A 25464-nucleotide genomic window follows, 5' to 3' on the forward strand; every position below is an offset into this window, starting at 1 on the left:
ATGATGTAGTGGAAAGAATACCGGTATGGAAATCAAGTTGCCTTGGTTCTAGTTTGTACCCTGCTATTAAATAGCTTGAGAAAGTTACTGTCTTCTTCCAGCTATTAGTTTCTCAATGGGTATAATGGGGAGGTCTGGAAGAAAAGAGGAATGGACCAAATAGTCTGTATGGGCCTTTGTAGGTCTCAGATTCTGAAATTTGTTAATTGTTAAGTGTCTGCTATATACCATGCTGACAATAGTTTTGATAGAGTGACAAAATTTAAAAAGGAAATAGAGAATGATTTAAATGCTGATATGATAAATTCTGACTTGTGAATGTGGCCTTGTTTACGTTTTGCTTACTTGGGTGAAGATCACTCATGAAGATAGTAAGTAAACATGAGGTTAGTCCTGATCTCTCTGACTTAACCATATTTTGTTTTTCAATTTGTATAATATTTTGGAATAGAGACATTTTTGAGGTCAGTTAATTCACTTGAAGTTAGAAAAGTGTATCGTTGCTGCACTCTCTCAGCTGAGTTCAGAAAATGAAATAATCTTTTTTCAAGTGAGCATGAGAGGGTAGATCTCCCTTCATTGCCCACATTGCTCTATCATAATATTCCTGCAGTCAAGGGATCTGAGAAACATTCCTCCTAGAGAATGGTAATAGTCTAATGAGGTGGAGCCTGGTCCAAGAGTTCTAGATGTAAGTGATTCTTCTTCCATTGGGTTTTTTTTTAACATTTTAATTAGCTCACTGCAGTGTTGTTTGAATTCTGTCTCTGAATGTTGAAAATACATAATAGTTACTTCATAAACATTTTGTGGATACTTACAAGGAAATTTTTTGGTAATACTAAAACCACGTGTGGTTGTGTCTGTGCTTGTTCTTTTCAAGGTACAAATTAATAATGTCTATGTATTGGTGGTAAGTATAAATACAGGTTGAACCAACATCTTTGGATTTGCATTAAAAGTGACTGAAGTAGAAGAAAATGGATTTTTGATTCATCCCATATGGTAGAATTTCAGACCCATCTTCTGGGAAACCCTGGAAATCTCTCAACACTTGAATTTAAGGATCTTCCAGCGTATAGCTCTTTAATTACAGACAAATTTTCCCAGGACCCTGTTTTCAGGGTAGGTATTTGGGTTATTCAGAGAAGATCACCAGAAACGGCAACAATGGTGATTTCTTTTTTTTTTTTTTTTCTCTTTTCTTTTCTTTTTTTTTTTTAGTTTCAGAAGAATATTAGAATATAAAATTTGCAATAATACGTAGCAATACTTGAAATAAAATATGTTAAAAAGGGAGTTCCTCAGTGGTTCAGTTTGTTAAGCATCTAATTCTTGATTTCAGCCCAGGTCATGAATTCAGGGTCTTGAAATGGAGGCAGACATGCCACCTGCTGTTGGGCTCCATGCTTTGTGCAGAGTCTGCTTGAGATTCTCTCCCTTTCTCTCTGCCCCTCTCCCCTGCTTACCTACAAGCGCGTGCTCTCTCTCTCTCAAATAAATAAATTAAAAAAAAATACATTAAAATGATCATAATTAAAAACTAATAATATATAGATGCTATAATTATGGTAATAAAAATACATACCTTTTGTATCAAATTTTCTGTTCACATTTCCATCCTTCAATGAAAAGAGTAGGAGAATGTTTTTTTAATGTGCTGTCCACAATCAGTGAAAATAACTTAACCTTTAAAAAGCCAAGATTTGGGGCGCCTGGGTGGCTCAGTCAGTTAAGCAACTGCCTTCAGCTCAGGTCATGATCCCAGAGTCCCGGGATCAAGTCCTGCATTGGGCTCCCAGCTCTATAGGGAGTCTACTTCTCCCTCTGACCTTCCATCGTCTCATGCCCTCTCTTAACTTGCTCTCTCAAATAAATAAATAAAGTCTTAAAAAAAAAAAAGCCAAGATTTTTTTGACTTGTGGGCCATTCCAATGAATCCTGGAAGGCTTTTTTTGAGAGGTGTGGGTGGATATGGTAGCTGATTATTCACGTTTTTATTAAACTGTTTGGATTTTCCTCCTCATTTTAGACCTTGAAGTTGGTCTGCTAATATTTAGCAAGATAAAGTTTCTTTTTCTTGTAAGAAATATTTTCTAGTTTCAGAGAATTTTGAATTGGCAAAGAGTAGAAAGTAGAGTATGGATATGTTTGATTTATTTTATGGTTTGGAATCTTCACTTTCTGTGTAATGTTTATTTTGTTGGATTCACATATGCTTGAGAAATTAGAGGATTCTCCTCTTCCCAGCCCCCAACCAGCTACTTCCACAGCCTCATAGGAAAAAAAAAAAAGGAAAGAAGGAAAATCATGATCATGTTAAACACATTTTTTCCCCCTCTTTTTAAATACCTATTCTGAATTAATGGACTATTGTGCTGGTTATTTAGTTGAAGGTTTTTTTGATTGATTGATTTGTCAAAGAGAGAGCACAAGTAGGGGGAGCAGCAGGCAGAGGGAGAAGCAGGCTCCCCACCAAGCAAGGAGCCCAGTGGAGGACTTGATCCCAGGACTCTGGGATCATGACCTGAGCTAAAGGCAGGTGCTTACCCAACTGAGCCACCCAGGCATCTTTTTTTTTTTTTTTTTTTTTAATAGATTTTATTTTTTGGAGTAGTTTTACCTGTAGAGAAAATGCAACAGAAAGTACAGAGTTCCCTTATATCCTATAGTCTTGCTATAATTGCTTATTACTACCAGGTATTTTTTCCCTTACAGTTCTTTGGGATTTTTTATGTAGATCATACTGTCTGTGAACAGAGACAGTTGTATTTTTTCCTTCCTACTTTATATAATTTATATCCTTTCTTGTCTTACTGCATTAGCTAGGGTGTCCAATATGATATGAATAGGAATGGTGAGAGGGAAAATCTTAGAGTGAAAGTATCTAGTTTTTAACTATTAAGAATGGTATTTGCTGTGGGGTTTTTGTAGATTTTATTAGCTTGAGGGATTTCCCTTTTACTTCTGTTTGCTGAGTTTTTATCATAAATGGGTGTTGAATTTTATCAAATTCTTTCTCTGCAGGTATCGATATCACATGATTTTTCTTGTATGGTGTGTTGATGTGTGATGGATTACATTAAAAAATTGATTTTCAAATGCTGAACTTGATTTATATACTTAGAAAAAATCTTATTTGGTTGTGCTGTATAATTTGACTTGCTGATAGTTTTTGAGGATTTTTTGCATCTCTGTCCATGAGAGATATTTGTTTGTAGTTTTCCTTTCTTGTAATGTTGTTTGGGTTTAGTATTAGAGTAATGCTGGACTCATAGAACAAATTAGTAAGTGCTCCCTCTTCTTTCTTTAACAGACTGTAGAGAAATGGTATTTCTTGTTTCTTAAGTGTTTGGTAGAATTCATCAGAGAAAATATCTGGGTATGGAGCTTTCTGCTTTGGAATATTGCTAATTATTTATTTAATTTCTTAGATTAGTATAGGGTTATTTGTATGATCTGTGTCTTCCTTGTGTGAGCTTTCGTAGATTATCTTTAAAAGAATTGTTCCATTTCATCTAAGTTGTCAAATGTATGGGCCTTGAATTATTTATAATATTGCTTTATTATCCTTTTAATGTGGGTAGGATCACTAGGGATGGGCCCTCTTTCATTTCTGATATTACTAATCTGTTTCTTCTCTCCTTTTTTCCTGACAAGGGGTTTATCCATTTTATGATCTTTGAAAAAAAACAGTTTTTACTTTTGTTGCCTTTTCTCTTTTATTTACATATTTTCAGTTTCATTGATTTCTGCTTCCAATTTTTATTATTTCTTTTCTTGTGCTTATTTTAGATTTTATTTGCCTATATTTTATTTTATTTATTTTTTATTTATATTTATTTATTTATATTTATTTATATTTATTTATATTTTATTTATATTTTATTTCCTATGGCAGAAGCTTGAGTGGTTGATTTTAACTCCTTCTATTATTTTAATATATAACTCCAGTGCTATAAAAATTTTCTCAGGAAGAGAAAATACAATAGTATGTTTACTGCATTCCACAAATACTTTTGTTTTATTTTCATTTTTACTTAAAGTATTAATTCCTTGAGACTTTCTTTTTGACTCATGTTATTATTGTGTGTTTTTAAATTTCCAAATATTTGGGTATTTTCTAACTATCTTTTTGTTACTAATTTTTAGTTTAATTCCATTGTAGTCTGAAAGCATACTTTGTATGATTAAGGTGTGTTTTTTGGCCCAGAATATAGTCTATCTTGATAAATGTTCTCTTTGAGCTTGAGAAGAATGTGTATACTGCTATTGTTGAATAAAAGAGTCTGTAGGTGTCAATTAGATCCAGTTGATTGATGATGCTATTCAGTTTTACAATATTCTTACTGATTTTATGTGTACTGGTTCTGTCAATTACTGACTAGAGGGGCGTTAAAGTCTCCAAATATAATAGTGAATGCATGTGTTTCTCTCTGCAGTTCTACTAGTTTTTACATCATTTATTTTGATTCACAGTTGTTAGGTGCATACATATAAAGGAAGTTATATCTTCTTGGTGAATTAACCCTCTGACATTGGGTAATGCCCACCCCTTAATCATTGGCTAACAGTCTCTGTCTTTTAGTTGATATATTTAGACCACTGATGTTTAAAGTAGTTATTTGTATACTTGGATTAATATCTACCATATTTTTAAACTGCTTTCTATTCCATGCCCTTGCTGTTTCTTTCTTTCTTTTTTTTTTTTTTTGTCTTCTACTCTGTTTCTGCTTTCTCTTATTTCATTTGAACATTTCATATGATTTTATTTTTTTATCATATCTTATATATCATTATACTTACTGTAAAATTTTTTAGTGGTTGCCCTGGAGTTTGTAATTACACATTTACAACTAATCTTTGTTCACTTTCAAGTAATAATATACCACTTCATGGGTAGTGCAGGTACCTTATCATAGATTATTCCCAATTCTTTTCTCCCATCCCTTATAACATTGCTGTCATTCATTTCATTTATCTATAAGCTGTGATCACTGAATATATTATGCTATTATTATTTTTAACAAGTTGTTATTTGTTAGATCAAGAATAAAAAATAAGATTTAATTTTATCTTTATTGCATCTCTAATGCTTTTCATTTTTTTAATGTAATCCACATTTTCTGAAATTATATAATTTGTACAAAATTACAATGCTTTATAATTTTCCTTTCCTCTGAAAAACTTTTTATTTTTATTTTTTAAGTATTTATTTGAGAGAGAGAGAGAGAGATTGAGAGAGAGAGCACAAGAGCGGGGGTGGGGCGGGTAGACAGAGAGGGAGATGCAGACTCCCTGGTGAGTAGGGACCCCAATACAGACTTGATCCCAGGACCCTGGGATCATGACATGAGTCAAAAGCAGACACTTAACTGACTGAGCCACCCAGCATCCCTGAAGAATTTTTAAACATTTCTTGCAAGGAAGGTGAGTAGGCCTTCAGTTCCCTCAATTTTTATTTGTCAGATAAAGCCTGTATTTCCTTTTCACTTTTGAAGGATAATTGTGATAGGTACAGAATTCTGGATTGGTGGGTTTTCTTTTAACACTTTAAATTTTTCACTCTGCTCACTTTGCTTTCATGGTTCTGAAGAGAAGGTTTGACAGAATTCTTATTTTTCTCATGTCTAGGTAAGCTTTTTTCTTCTGGATTCTGTCCAGATTTTCTTATCTGTTTTGTTGCAGTTTTACTATGATATGCCTAGGTGCACATATTATAGTATATATCCTGTGTAGTATGTTCTGAGCTTCATGAATCTGGTTTATTGTTTATCATCAAAGACATTTTTTCTGTTACATTGTTGTTGATTTGTTGCATTTCCTTTTGATTTTTTTCTTACTCATAACTGTGCTTACAATAACCATCTGTTCTTGCATGTTGTCTGCTTTTTCCATTAGTGCCCTTAGTGTATTTATCATAGCTATTTTTAAACTCAGTGATAATTCTAAAGCCTTTGTTATACCTGAGTCTGGTTTTGAGGCTTGCTTTGTGTCTTCAGATCATAGTTTTAGCCTTTACAATGCTTTGTAATTTTTTGTCAGTAGCCAGACATATTATATTAGGTAAAACAAACTGAAATGATTAGGCCTTTAGTGTGAGGTTTTATGTTTATCTGATCAGGAGTTAGGCTGTTTACTATATTCCATAGCAGTGGCGTCAGAGGCTAAAATTAGTAGTGTTTTTGTCTGCCCTGTTGGTTTTGGGTTTTGTAGAGAATCCTTTAATAGGGTCTGAGGCTTGCAGTTCTTTTACATACATAATGCATATGTATACATATACACACACACACACACACACACATATATTTGAGAGAGAGAGCATGAACAGGGGGAGGGGCAGAGGGAGAAGGAGAGGGAGAAACACATTCCCTACTGAGCAGGCAGCCTAATTCGGGGCTCTATCCTAGGACCCTGAGACCATGACCTGAACCAAGGCAGCTGCTTAACCAACTGGGCCACCCAGGTGCCCCTACAATCAAGAGGTGGTTGCTTAACTGACTGAGGCACCCAGGTGCCCCATAGTTATTTTATTAGAATGATGTGATGTGGTGTATTGGCTCCCAGTGTTTTAGTGAGCCTGATTTGGTTATCTCTTACCCCATGTTGAAGGATGGAGGGTTTGGAATTGGATATTTACTTTCCCCCAGGTTGGTTAGATTCTATAAAACCTTGGTTGGTTAGACTCTAAAAAATTCTAGTTTCTTAAGCTTTATTAAATAGTTTTTTTGTTTTTTTTGTGGTTTTTTGTTTTTGTTTTTGTTTTTGTTTTTTTCCAGACAGTCCTTTTAAAGAATAACAGAGAGTTCTGGGCATATTTCAAGTTGGTTACTTTTCCCCTCCCCCTTCTGGAAATAAGATTTTTTTTCCCAGACTCTCCCAGGGAGAACCTGATAGGGTTCTTGGAGGTAAAAAGTCAGGAATGCATGGGGACCTTTCAAAGACTGGATTCCCTCTCCATTTTTCACTCCAAGCTAGTTGACACAGAGCCTCCATCAAATTGTCAATTATTGTTAAAGTATTCCTATTGATCCTGGCTCCAGCTAAGGGCTTATTATGTTCCTAGCCTTTGCAGCTCTCACACTGTGATTTTCTGTATCTGCCTGTCTGTGTCTCTGGTTTTCAGGGTAACAGTTTGCCCTCTGAGTTCAATTCTCTGATGGATCTAAGAAGAGCTGTTGATTTTCAAGCCCCCCCTCACTCCCACAAAGTCAGTCTGTCTGTCTTTCTTTCTTTCATGAGAACAGGAGTGATGAATTATAAGCTCTTTAAATGTTGGATATGATTGAAGATTATTTTTGACTCTTTTTGGCAATTTTGTAATGGTGACTTGGTATGATGTCCTTTGTCTGATTTGACAGTATTTTGGAATTTGATTTCCTTCTGGCATTAGGTTTGCACAGTTTGAGGTAATGTATTCTAATTTGCAGGAATGAGTATAGAACTTTTTCAGAGGGAAATTGATCTTAGGACTGATTCTTGTTATTGGTGAAATGACTCATTCTTAGCCCAGTTACTATTCTTCTGTTTGCAAGTATAGTTTGGGGACACTGGCAACCTTTCCTTTGTTTCCTATGTTAAATAGTCAGAGTTTCATTTTTATACTCTTGAACCATACAAGAAATATTTTTACAGACTTTTTGGGTGTAGGGTCTTGTCAGGTTTCACTAATTTGCACTTATGGTAATGATACTGATGGTTCTGGGAATGGTTATTAAAACATTGTGCTGGGGCTCCTGGGTGACTTAGTCGCTTAAGCACTAGCCTTCGGCTCAGGTCATGATCTCAGAGTCCTGCGATGGAGTGCCGCATCAGGTTCCCTGCTCAGCTTGTGCTTGTGCTTTCCGTTTCTGTCTCCTTCTCTCTGTCAAATAAATAAAATCTTAAAAAAATTTACAAAAACAAGAAAGCAACAAAGCAAAAACCTTGTGCTGATACTTTGGATTTATGAAATTAATTGGATGGCTCATTCAGACTGGATGTCTTAATTTAATTAGTACATTGTTCACTAATTGTTTTTATGAGCAGAGAATAGAGTAATAGTGTTAATCCTTACATTTTCTGTGATGTGGTAAAAAAAACAAACCAACCAACCTTGATGTACATCTTGAATTTAGTGCTTAGATATCTTGACTTCAGTGCTTCAATATCTTGGTGGAAGTATGAAAAGAGAAATTGGTGTATATTATATGTTAAATGTTTATTTTCTTTTAAAAAAATTACATTAAAAAAATCACTATGTTACAGGTAATTCAGACAACTGTTTTATTAAAATAAGAGAATCATCCTTTATCCCATAGTTTAACATGACAATAGCTATCATGTGTGAGTATATGGTTCTTTTAGTTCTTTTTCATATATAGATTTTTTAAACATAGCTTTGATAATAATTTTTTAAATTTGTGCTTTTTGTAGTTAGTGTATTTTCTCATTCTGTATTATTGTGTTTTTAATAGTATGTTTTTTTTTTAATTTTTTTTAAGATTTTATTTATTTATTTGACAGAGATCACAAGTAGGCAGAGAGACAGGCAGAGAGAGAGAGGAGGAAGCAGGCTCCCTGCTGAGCAGAGTGCCCGATGTGGGGCTCGATCCCAGGACCCTGGGATCATGACCTGAGCCGAAGGCAGAGGCTTTAACCTGCTGAGCCACCCAGGCGCCCCAATAGTATGTTTTTTCATAGAGTGACATACTGTTAGGTTGGTCAGACTGACAGTTTATTCTGTTATCACTGTGATAAACTGTGTATGCATTTAGCTTTTCCATTTCTTTTGATTTAGCTTAAAAATTTTTTTTTAATTTTATTGTTTTTTTTTTTTTTTAAATTAGGTAGACTCTGTGCCCAGTGTGAGGCTTGAACTTACCACTTTGAGATCAAGAGTTGAATGCTCTAATGACTGAGTCAGCCAGGCACCCTCTGATTTAGCTTTTCTATGTTTGTGCCATTTCCTTGCCTGGATTTTCACAAGTTTCAGTCTCTCTTTCTTTATCTTTCTTTTAAGGAATATGTTATGTTTTCTCCCCCAGTGCTAATTAACTTCTGTTGCATCTTGAAGATATTTGTTTTCTTACACGATTAGAAAACAGTTCTTTAGGACTTAAATTGCCATAGTGATTCCCATTGTTCTCTTCTAATAATTGAAATTTTGTAACTAGGTGATAAAAATGTCAAGATGTGTCAGACTTGGTATTCTGGACTCTCATACTTAGGTTGTAAGTAATCTGTAGTTAAGTAATTTAATATTTTATGTTGTACTTAAAAATTGAATTTTTCCTCACTAGCTTTATATTTGTGGGTTTAATTTGATGTCTTTGTTAGGATTCCTTATTAGATTTCTCTGCGTTCTTCTGACTTTTCCTCTACTGTCACTTGTGTTTAGGCCTGAACTGGGTCTAGCCTTTTGAGTGGAAAGTCAGTAGTGATAGAAACTTCTAGAAACAATTAGTTAGTGTGATGATCTTGAACCTACTTCCTCACCCATAAAAGCTATCAAAGAATTGTCTAGGACCTTGCATACTGCATATTCTCTTCTGACTTTCTAAGTTGACATTTAATAAAGTATTTAGCTTTTTTTTTTAACTCTTGTCATCTTCAAGGCATTTTACCATGATTTAAAAAAAAAAAAAATCATGTTTCTACTGAGACATAGGTGAACCCAAGGGAAGGAAAAGATCATGCAGAATTGATGAATTCATTTCATTTAAAAGCAGTAAAATTCCATAATTGGAATTTGTTCTTATTCTTTGCAATTTTTTCAGGGAAGATAGGATTAAAATATATATATATGTATATATATACATATATATATATATATATATCACTTAGGAATATCTGTATTGGTTGGCATTTAAAGTGATGTATACAAGGATGCTCTTCATATGTCTTTTCTGTCCTTACTCCTTTTTTCTCCTGGTCTTGATTTCTTGTCCTTTCTTCAACAAATTTAATGAACAACTGCTGTAATTTTGGACACAAAATGATTAAGACCCTACCTCTAGAAAGCTGATAATTTAGTAGGTGAGCTGGAAATGTATGTTAATAGTTGCCATGTAGGAAGTCCCCTAATTTCCTATATAATAATATGTTTCCCAAAATGTGTTTGAAAATAAATATTCACATGGCAGAGAGTTAGGAGGTGTTTGGGTATTTCTATGGGGAGTTATTCCATGAAGCCAAAGTGTGTCATTATAAAACAACTAATTCTAGGGGGAATTTAGTTGGTTGGCTGGGTGGCTCAGTTGTTTAAGCATCCAGCTCTTGGTCTCAGTTCAGGTCTTGATCTCAGGGTCTTGAGTTTAAGCCCAGGGTGGAGCCTACATAAAACAAAAACAAAACCAAAAACGCCTAATTCTTTTTCCTGGGCATGTTGTCTCTCTTGGGACTAGGAATCCTATTCGGTGTACAACATCAAACGTGTCTGAGTGGGATTGCTAGCTGTGCCTGAGCTAAGCAAATGAATCTTGGCCCAACCTCCCTGTAGAGAGAGGTGCAGCCTCAGGGATTTGAGCTCTGTTACTGGGATGGTAGGTATATGAAGCTGGGGGAAAAGGATCCTTCTCACCCTGCTGTGACAATATGAGCTGGGTACTTAAAGCATGTCTCCCACTCATATATTTGATTACCTGGGGGTATCCTTTTGCAACCCAGCAATACCTATAGCTCTGCACTGTCCCAAGGGAGAAATCACGGACTGTTGGAGATAGGCCTGGGAAAGAGTAGGCCAGACAAGAGGACACCTATCCTTCAGGATTTGAGAGTGAAAGCTTGAGTCACTCCTTCATTCTTAGCCGTCCCAACTTTTATGTATATGTGGCTAAGGCTTTGTCTGTAGAAGGACTGGGAAATGAGGTAGGAATAGTTAATTTTTTTTCCACTGTAGGCCAGGATAATACTAAATGTTTACCTCAACTTCAGGGAGGCCTGGCTTCACACTTCTTCCACTCCTTGGCTTTGTGAGCTACCAGAGCTTCATGCAGTAACCACGATCATTAATAAGATGATGTCTAAGAGACTGAATTTGGTGTCCTAAAGGTAGTTTAAGGGTATTAGTCTGTAATGTGTGAAATGTGTTGAGTTGTGTGAAATTTAGTCCTGGTTTGCTTAGTGTGGCAAGTATAATTGGCATATTTGTAAAATTCAGTAGTAGCACCCAGGGAGGAATAATAAATTGTGCCTAGAAGGTAATGAGAAGGTTCACAGAGGAGGGATACTCAGACTCTGTAGTAAATGGGTGGCTTTGAAAGTAGATTTAATAGTGGAAATTCCTGCCTGAAAATACTGATATCTTAAGGCCTCACTCAAATCAGATAGGACTGTGGTCCAGAATACATTATTTGTCTTGAATTTCTTTATACCTTAATTCTTTATACACAAAATTCAGTAGCTTCTAAGCTGCCTTTAGTAAATTTTCATTGTGAATTATACGTTAGATGATTAAATTTTTTTTTTTAAGTAGAATCAGTTGCTCTATTTTAAACTTTTGATTCAGATACTGTGATGAATGCCTGAGACAGCCACAACATATGACATGAATTAAGTCTTAAGAGGCAAAAGTCCAGAGGAAAGACAGAAATCTCTAAAACTGTGACAAGTGGGGAATTGTGCTCTTAAAAAATGTGCTTTGTGAGAGTAGGGAGGGAGTGACGATATTCTGAGTGGAGAATGAGAGAGTTTGAGAATGGTGCTGAATGGAGATGACAGTTGAGTTGATAGCAGAGATACTTTTAAAGCTAACCTTCCAGTACCTGGTCTCTAAGTTTTCTTTAACCCTAGACTTAATTGGTTAAGTTTCAATCTTCCATAGCATTTAGTTACATATGTGTACAAGTAGAATTACTACTCTTAATAAGGACTCTCAGATTTTGCATGGTTAATAAAGCAAAATTATATTTTCCTTGGTATATTATTTACTCATAATACTAATAAATACTACTATACTACCACTACTGCTCCTGTAACTACTTCTATCATTACTATTATTACTGTTATTAGTACAGTGTTCTAATGCTATTAACCCTTGTCCTCTTCCTTCCACTCCTAATACTACTGAATAATGCTTAATTTTACTAGGAACCACTTTTAAGTTCTTTTTTTTTCAATTATTTTTTAATAGTAGTCACTATTACTGTCTGACGTGGGGCTTGAACTCACAACCCTGAGATTAAGAGTCACATGCTCTACCGACGGAACCAGCCAGCCACACCTATAGTATTTTCTTTTTAAGTTCTTTACAGTTTTAAGATGGGCGAGTATATCAATTTTTAGAAGGCTTTTCAAGATTGATTTAAAAAAAAAGTGATTATTTCACAGAAACTTAATAAAATTATCTGCATTTTCAAAGAAGTCTTCTGATAATTCAAGTTCTAGATATGAGGGGTTATCCTATGTTTTTCTTTATGTTTCTTGATAAGTATTATTATATGTATGGTAATATGATTGAGTTCTTATGATTAGATTTATTCCAAATAAAAATTAATCCTAAATATAAAGGTTTTTTCTACTGAAGTATATACTTTTTTTGGTTACTTTATATATATATATATATATATATATATATATATATATTTTTTTTTTTTACTTTTAGGTCAATCAGGTGTTTGTTTTAGAATTTCTCTAGAGATCATAAGCTATGGAATAAGGCAGATGTGGACTGATTCTTGGATACTAGCTGTGCTTGGGTAGTTCATTTTAGATACTAAATTTCTGCATCTATAAAATATAGATAAATATTAAGTACAAAGTCTTTAGCACAGTGCCTGGCATGAAGTAATGGCTCAATAAATGTTAACTATTACTGTTAACTGAGTTAGGAGTTAAGTCTCTGACCTTAAATGTGGACCTTGGAGACTAGGAATACCTTGGGACCACCTTGAGCCCCTATATGGAGAAGACTGCCTATAAAATGACCTATTTTGGGTATGCCTTTCTGACCTGAAACTAATCAGGTGCCTATGCACTTTGCTGAAAAATGTTTAAAGAACTCTAATATTGCAAAGACAGTGTACAGGAGAAACTCTAAATTTTGTCATAAGATGAGGCTACAGGATGACTAGGTATCACTATGATGTAAGCATAACCACAGAGCAAGAGATGATGAGAAAACCTTTTTTACAGCCCCTGGTCTGGGTAAGTTTGGTTTGGGATAAGATAGAGGAATCTGAGCTATAGAGCCAGTCGTGCCAAACAGTAGGGAGAAGTGTCCTTTTTTTTTTTTTTTTTTTAAGTTCTAGATTTTAAAAAAAGCACCTTGTTTTAGATGTTATCAGGCATCAGAGGTAGCTGATGAAGGCAGCAGAAAAGTTAGAGACAAATGTAGCTAAATCTAAGTTCTATCTCCTTTAATCTTCTTTAGTTAGAGGACCAGGTCTATAAAATGTTGAGAACCCTGTAAAGGAACTCCATGAAGGGCAAATGCTTGAGAGCTCTGATTTTTTCCTTGTCTTTCCTTTTGGACAGTGGAGGTTAGAAGTACATTCACAATCACAGAAACCTTTGTATATATGGTTACTGTTCTGGAAAGAGACATTCTGTCTTCCACTGCAGATGGTTATCTTAGATACTTAGGTTTTTAGAACAATAATGTCACTGTGGTTTAGGTTCTGAGTTAGTAACTTGAGGAAATTTGATACAGGCCATTGAAGAATAAAAGATAAATCTCATTTTAAAAAATGTTATTTACTGTGCCACCAGGTAGTAATGACTTGTAATATGGAAACATTCTTTCTTTTTTTTTTAAGATTTTATTTATTTATCTGACAGAGATCACAAGTAGGCAGAGAGACAGGCAGAGAGGGAGAGAGGAGGGAAGCAGGCTCCCCGCTGAGCAGAGAGCCTGATGCGGGGCTCCATCCCAGTACCCTGAGACCATGACCTGAGCCAAAGGCAGAGGCTTAACCCTCTGAGTCACCCAGGCACCCCAATAATATGGAAACATTCTTAAAAATCCTAGGAGAGGGGTGCCTGGGTGGCTCAGTGGGTTAAAGCCTCTGCCTTCGGCTCAGGTCATGATCCTAGGGTCCTGAGATTGAGCCCCACATTAGGCTCTCTGCTCGGCGGGGAGCCTGCTTCCCTTTCTCTCTCTGTCTGCCTCTCTGCCTACTTGTGATCTCTCTCTGTCAAATAAATAAAATCTTTAAGAAAAAATCCTAGGAGAGTTGTACTTTCATGATAGTTTAGTTTATTATGTGCCTTTGCATTTTGGGGGTTTAAAAAAAGTGCTGCATGGGGAGGGGATGGCTTAAAAACAAATTGGGTTCTTTTACACACCAATAAGTTGACGGTTTGACTAATTGTAAATGAAAGTGGAATTACTATTATTTATTTATTTTTTAATTAGGCAGGCTCCACACCTGAAGTGGGGTTTGAACTCCACGACCTGGAGATCAAGAGTCACATGCTCTACTGACTGAGCCAGCCATATGCCCCAAAAGTAGTATTTTTAAGTGGTTTAATTCTAGATTCTAGGGGATGTTTTACAAAACACCCGGTCTGCCAATCAGTAAGTTGGTACCTTTCATACGTATTGTTAAAGTTAAAAACTGGAATTTGTTGAGTGATAGTATTATACATGACACTTTATCAAAGATTCATTGACAGCCTCATATAAACTCTTCCTGATCACTCAGTCCAAAATATCTGTTTTTTTTATTGTATCATTTTACTTATGACACTATTATGTATGTGTGCACACACATGTTTGTATTTGTTTATTGACTATTTTTATTTTTTATTTTTTTTTTAAAGATTTTATTTATTTATTTGACAGAGAGAAATCACAAGTAGGCAGAGAGGCAGGCAGAGAGAGAGGAGGAAGCAGGCTCCCTGCTGAGCAGAAAGCCCGATGTGGGGCTCGAACCCAGGACCTGGGATCATGACCTGAGCCAAAGGCAGCGGCTTAACCCACTGAGCCACCCAGGCGCCCCTATTGACCATTTTCTTATCAGAATGAAATTCCATGAGTTCTTTTTCTTTTATCATCAAAACATTTATTAAATGCTTAACTGCATGTGACCTGAGCTGTGACTAGGCTTGTTAAAGATTTGATGGCCTGACTGAAACCAGGAAAACTGCTGCCTCCTTTTCATGTTCACAGAGCAGCTTCTGCTCTGTGGCCCAGAGCAGAGTTGGGCTAGTCCTGTTTCCTGCAAAGGAGGGGATACATGTACCAGAGCAGGATTCTGCTAAATGGAATGGAGCCAGGGGTCGGGACACTAGGCCAGCCCTTCCAGCCAGCCCTTCAGGAGATATCCTGAGCACCTAAAATAGCATGTGACACATAGTAGGTGGTCAACAAATACTTGATGAATGGGAGATTTTCTCTTTTCTTTCTTCTCTCTCTCTTTCTTTTAGAGGGGAGGAGTGTCAAGGTTCAGATTTGAATAACATATAGGTAACTTTATTAATTTTCATAAAGATGATGCTGGGAAAGTATATTTGCATAATAAAGGGATACGTTTCAACATTTTTAAAATGAAGAATTAAGAACTCATTAGTTTTAAGGCTTGCCAGTATTCATCATTGTAATCTGTTAAAGGAAAATATAAATTGTGATAATTAAATTGAGAATACAAGAGAAATTCTGGTGAAGTGATAATGTTTATAACAAAAATACAAATGAAATTTTTGAAAAGCTTGAATATTATGAAATCTCCAAAAGTTAAAAAGTCAAAGCAGAGTGATGCAGTGCCTGGCAGAAGTCCCTCCATCTGCGGTGTTGTGCTGTGGGAAAGAGAGATGGATTTGTAAATCCAGAGTGAGATTCTGCCTACCCGAAGCCACTACTGTGCAGAGACCCTGGGTGAAGCCTCCTTCATCATGTCCTCTGAGGAGGCAAAACTGTCAGCTGAGGACTTGGGGTCTTATAAGAGGAAGGAGAATACATTAAACTCACAGTCCTTGGACAGGATAGCATTGAGATTCGCTTCAAAGTGAAGATGACAACACATCTCTAGAAACTCAAAGAATCATGCTGTCAGAGACCAGCAGTTCCAATGAATTCACTCAGTTTCTTTTTGAAGGTCAGAGAGTTGCTGATGATCACACTGCAAAAGAACTGGGAATGGAAAAAGTGATCGAAGATTATCAGGAACGAACGGGATCATTCAACAATTTAGATATTCTTTTTGTTTTTTTTTTTACTCTCCTTTTTTATTTTTAAAAATAGTTCTTTTATAATTCGATGTTAAAAATGGAATTGAAAATCTTTAAAACATCTGGTAATTTGAATTCTAGTGCTTGTTATTCATTATCACTTGTTTTTATTATGCCGAGATTTAGTGATCAGACCTAAGCCCCCTTCATATTGCCCTCTCCTTTTAAAAAATTATATGTGTGCACAGAGAGACCATCTTTTCCAGCATTGCATTCACAGGAAATGTGAGTATTCATGAGTTTCCAGTTGGCCCTGAAATTCTAGCATGTGATTGCTTTATTCCTAGACTGTGATTTTCAGTGGGAAATGGAAGTTTTTCAGAGAACTGAACTGTGGAAAAATGACCTTTCCTTAATCTGAAGCTACTTTAAAAATTTGTGGGTCTGGACCAAAAGAAGAGAAGTATCAGGCTGGAGTTGAGATGATAGAGATGGTGAGAGTAATGACTAATTCCAAAGATGGCTTTACTGAGGCGAAAGCATTTTAAGATAAAAGAAGTCTTGTCAGAAAATCCAGAAAAGTTCTAGTGTAATTAGCAGTTATCAAAGTTATTCATGCAGAAGTGTATATAAGGGAACACTGCTCTTTTTAATTTTATTTGTACTTTTTGGCCTGGGATATAGGTTTTAAATGGAAATTGTCTGTACCAGCTTCATTAAAATAAGCAAAGTGTGTATAAAAACCATTAAAAATGGGTGCCTGGGGGACGCCTGGGTGGCTCAGTTGGTTGGACGACTGCCTTCGGCTCAGGTCATGATCCCGGAGTTCCGGGATCGAGTCCCACATCGGGCTCCCAGCTCCATGGGGAGTCTCCTTCTCCCTCTGACCTTCTCCTAGCTCATGCTCTCTCTCACTGTCTCTCTCTCAAATAAATAAATAAAAATCTTAAAAAAAAAAAAATGGGTGCCTGGGTGGCTCAGTGGGTCAAAGCCTCTGCCTTCCGCTCAGGTCATGATCCCAGGGTCCTGGGATGAAGCCCCACATAGGGCTCTCTGCTCGGCAGGGAGCCTGCTTTCCCCTCTCTCTCTGCTTGCCTCTCTGCCTACTTGTGATCTCTGTCTGTCAAATAAATAAATAAATAATCTTAAAAAAAAAAAAAACATTAAAAAAAGGGTCAAGCAGAATCTCTGAAGTAGACATTTATTTTAGAATCTGAAAGAGAAAAAGAATAAAATTAGGTTGTAAGTAGACTAGGTATTGACAAAGCAGGCCAGTCTGAGGCTAAATGTTCTCAGCCAAAACCAGATATTAAATGGAGGAACCCAGAAGTACTATCTTCAACCCACTTTTGAACTGGACTACATCGGACCTATCATAGACTCTTGTTAAGAACAGTGACTAAGTTCACGTTCAGGGCTATCCCCAGTGTCCAGTGTAGTTCCTGGTAATTAGTATTCTCTGCAAAAATTTTTTCTTGAAAAAGGTGAATTAATCTGTAGGTAGTAAATTGTAGAGAGCTGACTTCAGACATTTTTGGGGGTGTTGTTGCCATGGGTTGTAGCCATAGCTGCTCCTGTATCATTTTTCTTTGAGTTTCTCTTAACCTTTTAGGGTGAAGGATCAGAATTTGTGCCTTTGGCCCTTGTGAAGAATATGCTTTGAATTATTTTCTGCATTATTCTTATCTATAGCTGGACCCCCCCTTTTTTTTCCATAAAAGGCAGAGGGCAAGCTTCTCTAGTTTTTTAAGTTCTTTAGCTGAAATTTGAGTCTCTGACCAGTGTACTAATAGATGGAAAGTCTTATATTTATTTTCTTAGTGAAGTTACTTTAAATAAAATTCCAAAGGGTTTAATCTGTATTAAAGAAATCTGTATTATTGCTAAAGAAATCTGTATTACTTAATGATGTGAAGTTATAATGATTGATTTAAGGGATTAGGAATGAGTCATCAATGCTTTTCTCTTGTAGTTAGTGATTTCAAACTTTTTTTTGTGTTGGTAACAATGAAAAATTACTTATTCTTGCTGACATGAAGATATTCAGAGTTGCCTTTTCTTGTATCTTCATGGAATGAAAGAGGTAGATTAAGTTGCCTTTTACTAATGTAAATATGAAAATAATTTAGTCTAGATTTTCTTACTAGGCTTGTATTTCACTGAGACCTTTTTTTTTTTCAACCCCAAAGATACACTCCTCTCATTTTAATACATGTTAAAATTGTATGAGTAAGCTTAAATATGTTAGTGTGCCTCCCCTTCGGTCTCAGTAGCCATATTTTAAGCGCTCTGTAGCCACATATGGCTAGTGGTTATTTTATTGGGCAGTTTAGGTATAGAACATTTCCTGCTTGCAGATATGCCTGATACAGACATTTTCTATTATAGATTTTAATGATCTAAGTAATTATAATTTTTAAGGTAAGATTCTTAATATTTTTGGTAAGACATTTGTATTATTAAATTTATTTTGATTATTCTGTTATATAATGGACAGTCCAATAATTCGTTATTCTGTTTTAAAATGCCATTTTTAAAAAGATTTTATTTATTTATTTGAGAGAGAGAATGAGAGAGAGAGAGACCATGAGAAGGGAGAGGTCAGAGGGAGAAGCAGACTCCCAGCTGAGCAGGGAGCCCCATGTGGGACTTGATCCAGGGACTCCAGGATCATGACCTGAGCAGAAGGCATTTGCTTAACCAACTGAGCCACCCAGGCGCCCCTAAAATGTCATTTTTATCTAATTTTGAGACTAGCTTGCATTTTGTAATATAATTTAATGGGAAATTTTGATATAGTAACTAGAAATTGCCCTTACAGGTAACACAGAACATTAATCTTGTTAAGTGAAGTAATGAATATAACTGTGAAAATTCCTCTTAAGGCTTTTATGATCAGTATTTTAGGAATGTGGAGCTTTTAAAACAGGCCTTTAGCTCCTAATGTATTTTGGTTAAACATGATAATGATTTTGTCACTATAATGCTGGGCTTACAGAAGTTGCTGATTAGATGTTAGTTCTTTTAATACATAGATTTCATTTTCTAGTGCGTGTTTCCCCAAATTAGATGATCATAAGAATTCCCTGAGGAGGGACACCTGGGTGGCTCACTCAGTTAAGCATCTGCCCTCTGCCTTTGGCTCAGATCATGATCCCAGGGTTCTGGGATTGAGCCCTATGTCAGAGCAGGGAGCCTGATCTCCCTGCTTCTCCCTCTCCCTCTGCCTGGTCCCCCTGCTTGTGCTTTCTCTCTCTCTGTCAAATAAAGAAATAAAATCGTAAAAAAAAAAAAAAAAGAATTCTCTGAGGAGTATTTATTTTTTTTTTTGAGGAGCTTTTTAAAGATACAGATATCCAAGGCATATATATTATAAACCATATGTATTAATAAAATCCTTTGTATACATTCCTTAGTTTAAACTCCTTGAGATAGAATTGTTGGCTCAAAGGATTGAATTATTTTTTAGATTTTTGATTCAAAGGAAAAATTTCCTTCAGAAAGTTTGTACCAATTTATAAACTTTTCCTCACATTTTCTCTACACTGGGTATTATTGAATTTTTAATATTTCTCAGTTGATTAAAAGATCTCTTATTTTAGCTTGTATTTCTTTACTTATGAGTGAGAGTCAACATTTTTCAAAATTTTTCAATAGGTGTTTTTTTCTTCCCTTTTCCTCTGTCCCTCTGTCCCTCTGTCCCTCCCTCCGTCTCTCTCTCTTTCCCTCTTTCTCCCTCCCTCCCTTTCTTTCTCTCTCTCCCCCCCTCTCTTCCTTCCTTCCTCCCTCTTTCTTTTCTTTCCTTTCCCTCCGTTCCCTTTCTCTTCCCTCTCCTTTTCCTTCCCCTCCCATCTCCCTCTCCCTCTGCCTGGTCTCCCCTCCTCTCCCCTCCAGCCCCTCCCCTTCTCTCTCTTCCCCTCGCCTCGCCTCTCCTCTCTTCTACTCTCCTCTCCTTTCCTTTCCTTCAAATTGCCTATTTTTGATATCTGTTGTTTCGCATACCTAAGGTTCTTCATTTTGATCATCTGTAAGTTGAATGATAGGGCTAGAAGGCAATGACTAAAAACAAGAATTGGTGTTCAAAAGGGCAGTGTGATTTTGGTTATTGAGCCTGGTACAGATTCGGTTAAAATGTTAAATCTATCACAGATCTGCAGTATTCTTTGTACATATTTCCATCTGTTCTCTCATAAATTATATCTTTTAGGAATGGTCCTTTTCAGTTTGACAGTGGAGGAATTGGATTTAAAATTTTCTTATGAACAAAGGAAGTATTTTGCTACTATCATTTGGAAAACCAATCATTATGTTTGGTTCAGGTTGTTACTGGAATCAGTTTGAAATAATGCCATTAATAATGCCGTCTAACACAACTATTTATTTTGATTTCTTGCCTATGTATAAACATGATAGGACAGAAATCCCTTAATTATAGGGACCTTTTATCTTTGTGTTGCTTGTGCCTCTTATTATCTGGCCCTGTAAAAGAAAACTCATTTCCGGTACTCAAAACACTTCTGAAACCAGATTTGTGGGTTTTCTACACCAAGCAATTCTTTAATTTGGGGGGAATACCAACCAAATAATTAGCATAGAGCATAGACTCCAGAGGTTAAGGACCCAGTTCTACAAGACTACCCTTAATGTCAGATGTCATTTGGGTGTAGTGAATGCCCAGGTTACCTACACTTCTGTCTGACTTGGCTACAAATTGGTGGGATCCCATGACTTCCTCCTCAGATTTGATAATTGGCTATTATGGCTCACAGAACTCAGAAACACTTACATTTATCATCTTATTACAAAGGATATAATTAAAGATAATGATGAACAACAAGATGAAGAGATACATAGGATGAGGCCCAGAAGGATCCTGAGCACACAGAGTAGAGTGTGCCACTCTCCAGGCACATGGATGTATTTACCAACTTGGACAATCTGTAGGCCCCATAGTTTAGGGGACATGATTAGTTATTAAATCAATGTTTAGCCTCTGTCTTGTCCCTGGAGGATAGGGCATGGAGCTGGAAGTTACAAGCTTACGATCTGTGTTTGGTCTTTCTGGTGAACAGATTGAATATTGAATATTCAAATATTCAAATATTGAAGCTATCCGGGAACCTACCAAGAGTAGCCTCATTAGAATGAAAGATGTTCCCATTAAGAAGTTCCAAAGGATTTAGGAACTCTGTGTAAGGGATGTGTGTTCATCTAGCCACAGACAACTGCATTCAGTCTGAATGGGGTCTCACGGAGGGAGTGGAGGTGCTGGCACTGGCAAGAGTCCTTCAGAGTGCCCAGGGGCTCCAGTTTCCATGTTCAGAGGGATTTGACAGCTTATTATCAGACTGAGGTTTCAGGGTTGCAGGAGGATTGTCACTAAGTGACTGGGACAGCACTCCACTAGAAGTCCTCACCCACTGGTCCAACACTGGTCACCAAGTCCCTACTGTAAACTGGTGGAGAGCCTCTTTCTACTTCAGTGTCCCTTGAGTGCCCTCTACTGAAAAAGCTTAGCATAGTGCTCATGTTAAAGGAATAGTTAAAGGAATTTTGTTACCACAAAACATTGAAAGATTCCTTCACAGCTGGGGTCTCTATGTATGTGTCCATAACTGACACATACGGATAATACCTAAGTTTGTTTATCCAGTTACCTGTTTATGGGCAATTTTGGTTCTTCTTAGTTATTAGTTTCTGTAAGTAAAGCTGCCATGAACATTAATATACAAGTTTTTGTATGGACATATATTTTCATTACTCTTAGGTAAATACATAAGTGTGGAATGACTGGATTGTATAGTAGGTGTCTGTGTAAATTTTTAGGAAATTTCCAGATTGTTTTCCAATATGGCTATATGATTTTTTTGTTCTTGCTGGCAGTTTCTCTATATCGTATCAATATTTGATATGGGTTATTCCTTTTAACTTTAGTCATTCTGTTAGGTGTTAGTACTATCTCCTTGTGTTTTAATTTCCACTTCTCTAATGACTAATGATATTGAGTACCATTTCTTGTGTTTTTTTACCATTTTTATTTATTTATTTTTTTTTTGGTAAAATGCTCACATCTTACTTTTTTTTAAAAATTGGGTTGTTTTCTCATTATTGAGTTTTGGATGCTTTTTTCTTTCTTTCTTTTTTTTTTTTTTTTGAGTTTTGAATGCTTCTTCTATATTTTTGTGGAAGTTTGCAGAGGTTTTTTCCTGGATTGTGGCTTGTCTTTTCATACTTTTAACAGTATCTTTTTTTTTTTAATTTTATTTTTTTTTTCAGCGTAACAGTATTCCTTGTTTTTGCACCACAACCAGTGCTCCATGCAATCCATGCCCTCTCCAATACCCACCACCTGGTTCCCCCAACCTCCCACCCCCCACTGCTTCAAATCCCTCAGATTGTTTTTCAGAGTCCATAGTCTCTCATGGTTCACCTCCCCTTCCAATTTCCCCCAACTCCCTTCTCCTCTCTAACTCCCCTTGTCTTCCATGCTATTTGTTAGGCTCCACAAATAAGTGAAACCATATGATAATGACTCTCTCTGCTTGACTTATTTCACTCAGCATAATCTCTTCCAGTCCCGTCCATGTTGCTACAAAAGTTGGGTATTCATCCTTTCTGATGGAGGCATAATACTTCATAGTGTATATGGACCACATCTTCCTTATCCATTTGTCCATTGAAGGGCATCTTGGTTCTTTCCACAGTTTGGCGACCGTGGCCATTGCTGCTATAAACATTGGGGTACAGATGGCCCTTCTTTTCACTACATCTGTATCTTTGGGGTAAATACCCAGTAGTGCAATTGCAGGGTCATAGGGAAGCTCTATTTTTAATTTCTTGAGGAATTTCCACACTGTTCTCCAAAGTGGCTGCACCAACTTGCATTCCTACCAACAGTGTAAGAGGGTTCCCCTTTCTCCGCATCCCCTCCAACACATGTTGTTTCCTGTCTTGCTAATTTTGGCCATTCTAACTGGTGTAAGGTGGTATCTCAATGTGGTTTTAATTTGAATCTCCCTGATGGCTAGTGATGATGAACATTTTTTCATGTGTCTGATAGCCATTTGTATGTCTTCATTGGAGAAGTGCCTATTCATATCTTCTGCCCATTTTTTGATATGATTGTTTAACAGTATCTTTTGAGGAATAATAATTTTTAATTTTGATGAAAGCTCAGGCTATCAATCAATTCTTATATCCATCATGTTTTTGTATCTAAGATATTTTTATCTAATGCAAGGTTATAAGGGCTTTCTCCTAGGATAGTTTCTGGAAGTTTTATGGTTTTAGGTTTTTTGTTTTGGAAATAGTTTTTTTTTTTTTTTTTTTTTTTTAGAGATTTATTTATTTTAGAGAGAGAGAGAGCGTGAGCACAAGCAGGGGGAGGGGCAGAGGGAGACAGGCAGACTCCCTGCTGAGTAGGGAGCCTGATAAGGGGCTCAACCCCTGGACCCTGAGATCATGACCAGAGCCAAAATCAAGAGTTGGATGCTCAACCCATTAAGCCACCTAGGTGCCCCATGGTCTTAGGTTTTATGATTAGTACTATGATGCATTTTGAATTAATGCTTTTTATGTAAAGTGAAAATTGGAAAAGGGTTTATTTTTTTGCATATCGATTTGTTGTCTCTACACTTTTTGTCAAAAACCAGTTGATCATATATGTGTGAGTTTATTTATGGTTGGATTACTGTGGTAGTATTAAGAAGTCATGAAACCAAGTTGTGTTGCTCATCTAAGTTTGTTCTTTTTCAGTGTTATTTTGGCTGTTGTGCTGGTTATTCATTTATTGCCTCTCAGTTCCAGATTCACCCTTTATGCTTGTTCAGTGAAAATGGATCTGGCCCTTTTAGTATTTCTCTTTTGCCAGTTTTCGTAGTGTTAAGCTTCGTCAATATAGAGTGCTACAGACACATTCTAAGAGGAAAGACTTTTGCTTCTTGCTTTTTGTGTGCTTGCTTGATAGGCTCCAGTATCACACTCAGTTTCTCTAGAATCAACCCACATGGCTTCCTTAGCGTTTGGTTCTTGCCACATGTGTGACTTCACCAGCACTAAGCTTCTACAGACCTCAGAGGATAGCAGTAACCCAGCAGCCAGAGACCCAAGGCTAGCTTCTCTTTGTTCCTCTCATGTGGGTTTGTAGCAGAATGGCTTCATAGGATACTTCCAGATGAATAGCTTTTCCTAGAATCCTATGAGCAGATTTCTGGCAAGTTGCACAAGGCAGATTTCCAGCAAATTCTGTTGGCATGGCACCAGAACAATTTATCTGTCATTCAGTGACCTAGGACTGTGCCTTCTCCAACAAGGTCTGACCTCAGGCCTGGAACATATAGGGAGTTGGAGGAAGCTCTTGCTTAGGCATGCCTGTCTCAGCCCTAGGAGATATTAGCTGCTCTTATATTCTTTAGTATTTTCTGTGCTTCTCACTAGTTAATTGTTGTTATACCAGCCCCTGTTATAGTTAATGATTCTTTTTTTTTTTTTAAGATTTTATTTATTTGACAGAGAGAGATCACAAGTGGACAGAGAGGCAAGCAGAGAGAGAGAGAGGAGGAAGCAGGCTCCCTGCGGAGCAGAGAGCCCGATGCGGGACTCAATCCTAGGACCCCGAGATCATGACCTGAGCTGAAGGCAGAGGCTTAACTCACTGATCCATCCAGTGCCCCTAGTTAATGATTCTTTATACTTAACTTTTCCTTTTCAAATTTCTGTGTGGCTTCTCTTGCCTGATTGTATCTAGAATGATGCAACCCCTTCTAGGTTTTTTATATTTCTATGTGAATTTTAGAAGCAGTTTCTAAATGTCTAAAAAAGAAAGCCTACTGAGATTTTCACTGAATTTATTCATAAATCTGGGGGAATTGCACTGGGATCTATAGATAAATTTGGGGAGAATTGGCCTCAATAGTATTGGGTTTTTTGATTCATGAATAAAGTATCACCTTTTATTTAGATTTTCAGGGTTTTTTTTTTTTAAGATTTCATTTATTTGTTGATTTATTAGAGAGAGTGTACATGCATGGGGGGACAAGCAGAGGAGGAGCAAGAGGGAAAGAATCTTTGTTGTTGTTGTTGTTAAAGATTTTATTTATTTGTCAGAGAGAGAGAGTGTGTACACAAGCACGGGGAGTGGCAGGCAGAAGGAGAAGCAGGCTCCCTGCCCTGTAAGGAGCCCAGTGGGGGACTCTATCCCAGGACCCTGGGATCATGACCCAAGCTGAAGGCAAATGCTTAACTGACTGAGCCACCCAGGTGTCTTGAGGGAAAGAATCTTAAGCAGACTCCATGCTAATCTTGGATCCTGTTGTGAGCTTGATCTTGTGACCCTGAGATCATGACCTGAGCTGAAACCAACAGTTGGGACATTCA

At 36.6% G+C, this 25464-nt stretch overlaps 1 protein-coding gene and 1 pseudogene across 7 annotated transcripts in view; both read left to right on the plus strand.

Moving 5' to 3' along the window:
- Window positions 1-25464, plus strand: part of FUT8 (fucosyltransferase 8) — a 391770-nt gene that overhangs the window by 135442 nt on the left and 230864 nt on the right. The gene's annotated exons all lie outside the window — the stretch shown is intronic.
- Window positions 15800-17752, plus strand: LOC125104529 (small ubiquitin-related modifier 1-like; annotated as a pseudogene).

This window comes from Lutra lutra, chromosome 7, assembly GCF_902655055.1.
Source record: "Lutra lutra chromosome 7, mLutLut1.2, whole genome shotgun sequence".
Lineage (NCBI taxonomy): Eukaryota > Metazoa > Chordata > Mammalia > Carnivora > Mustelidae > Lutra > Lutra lutra.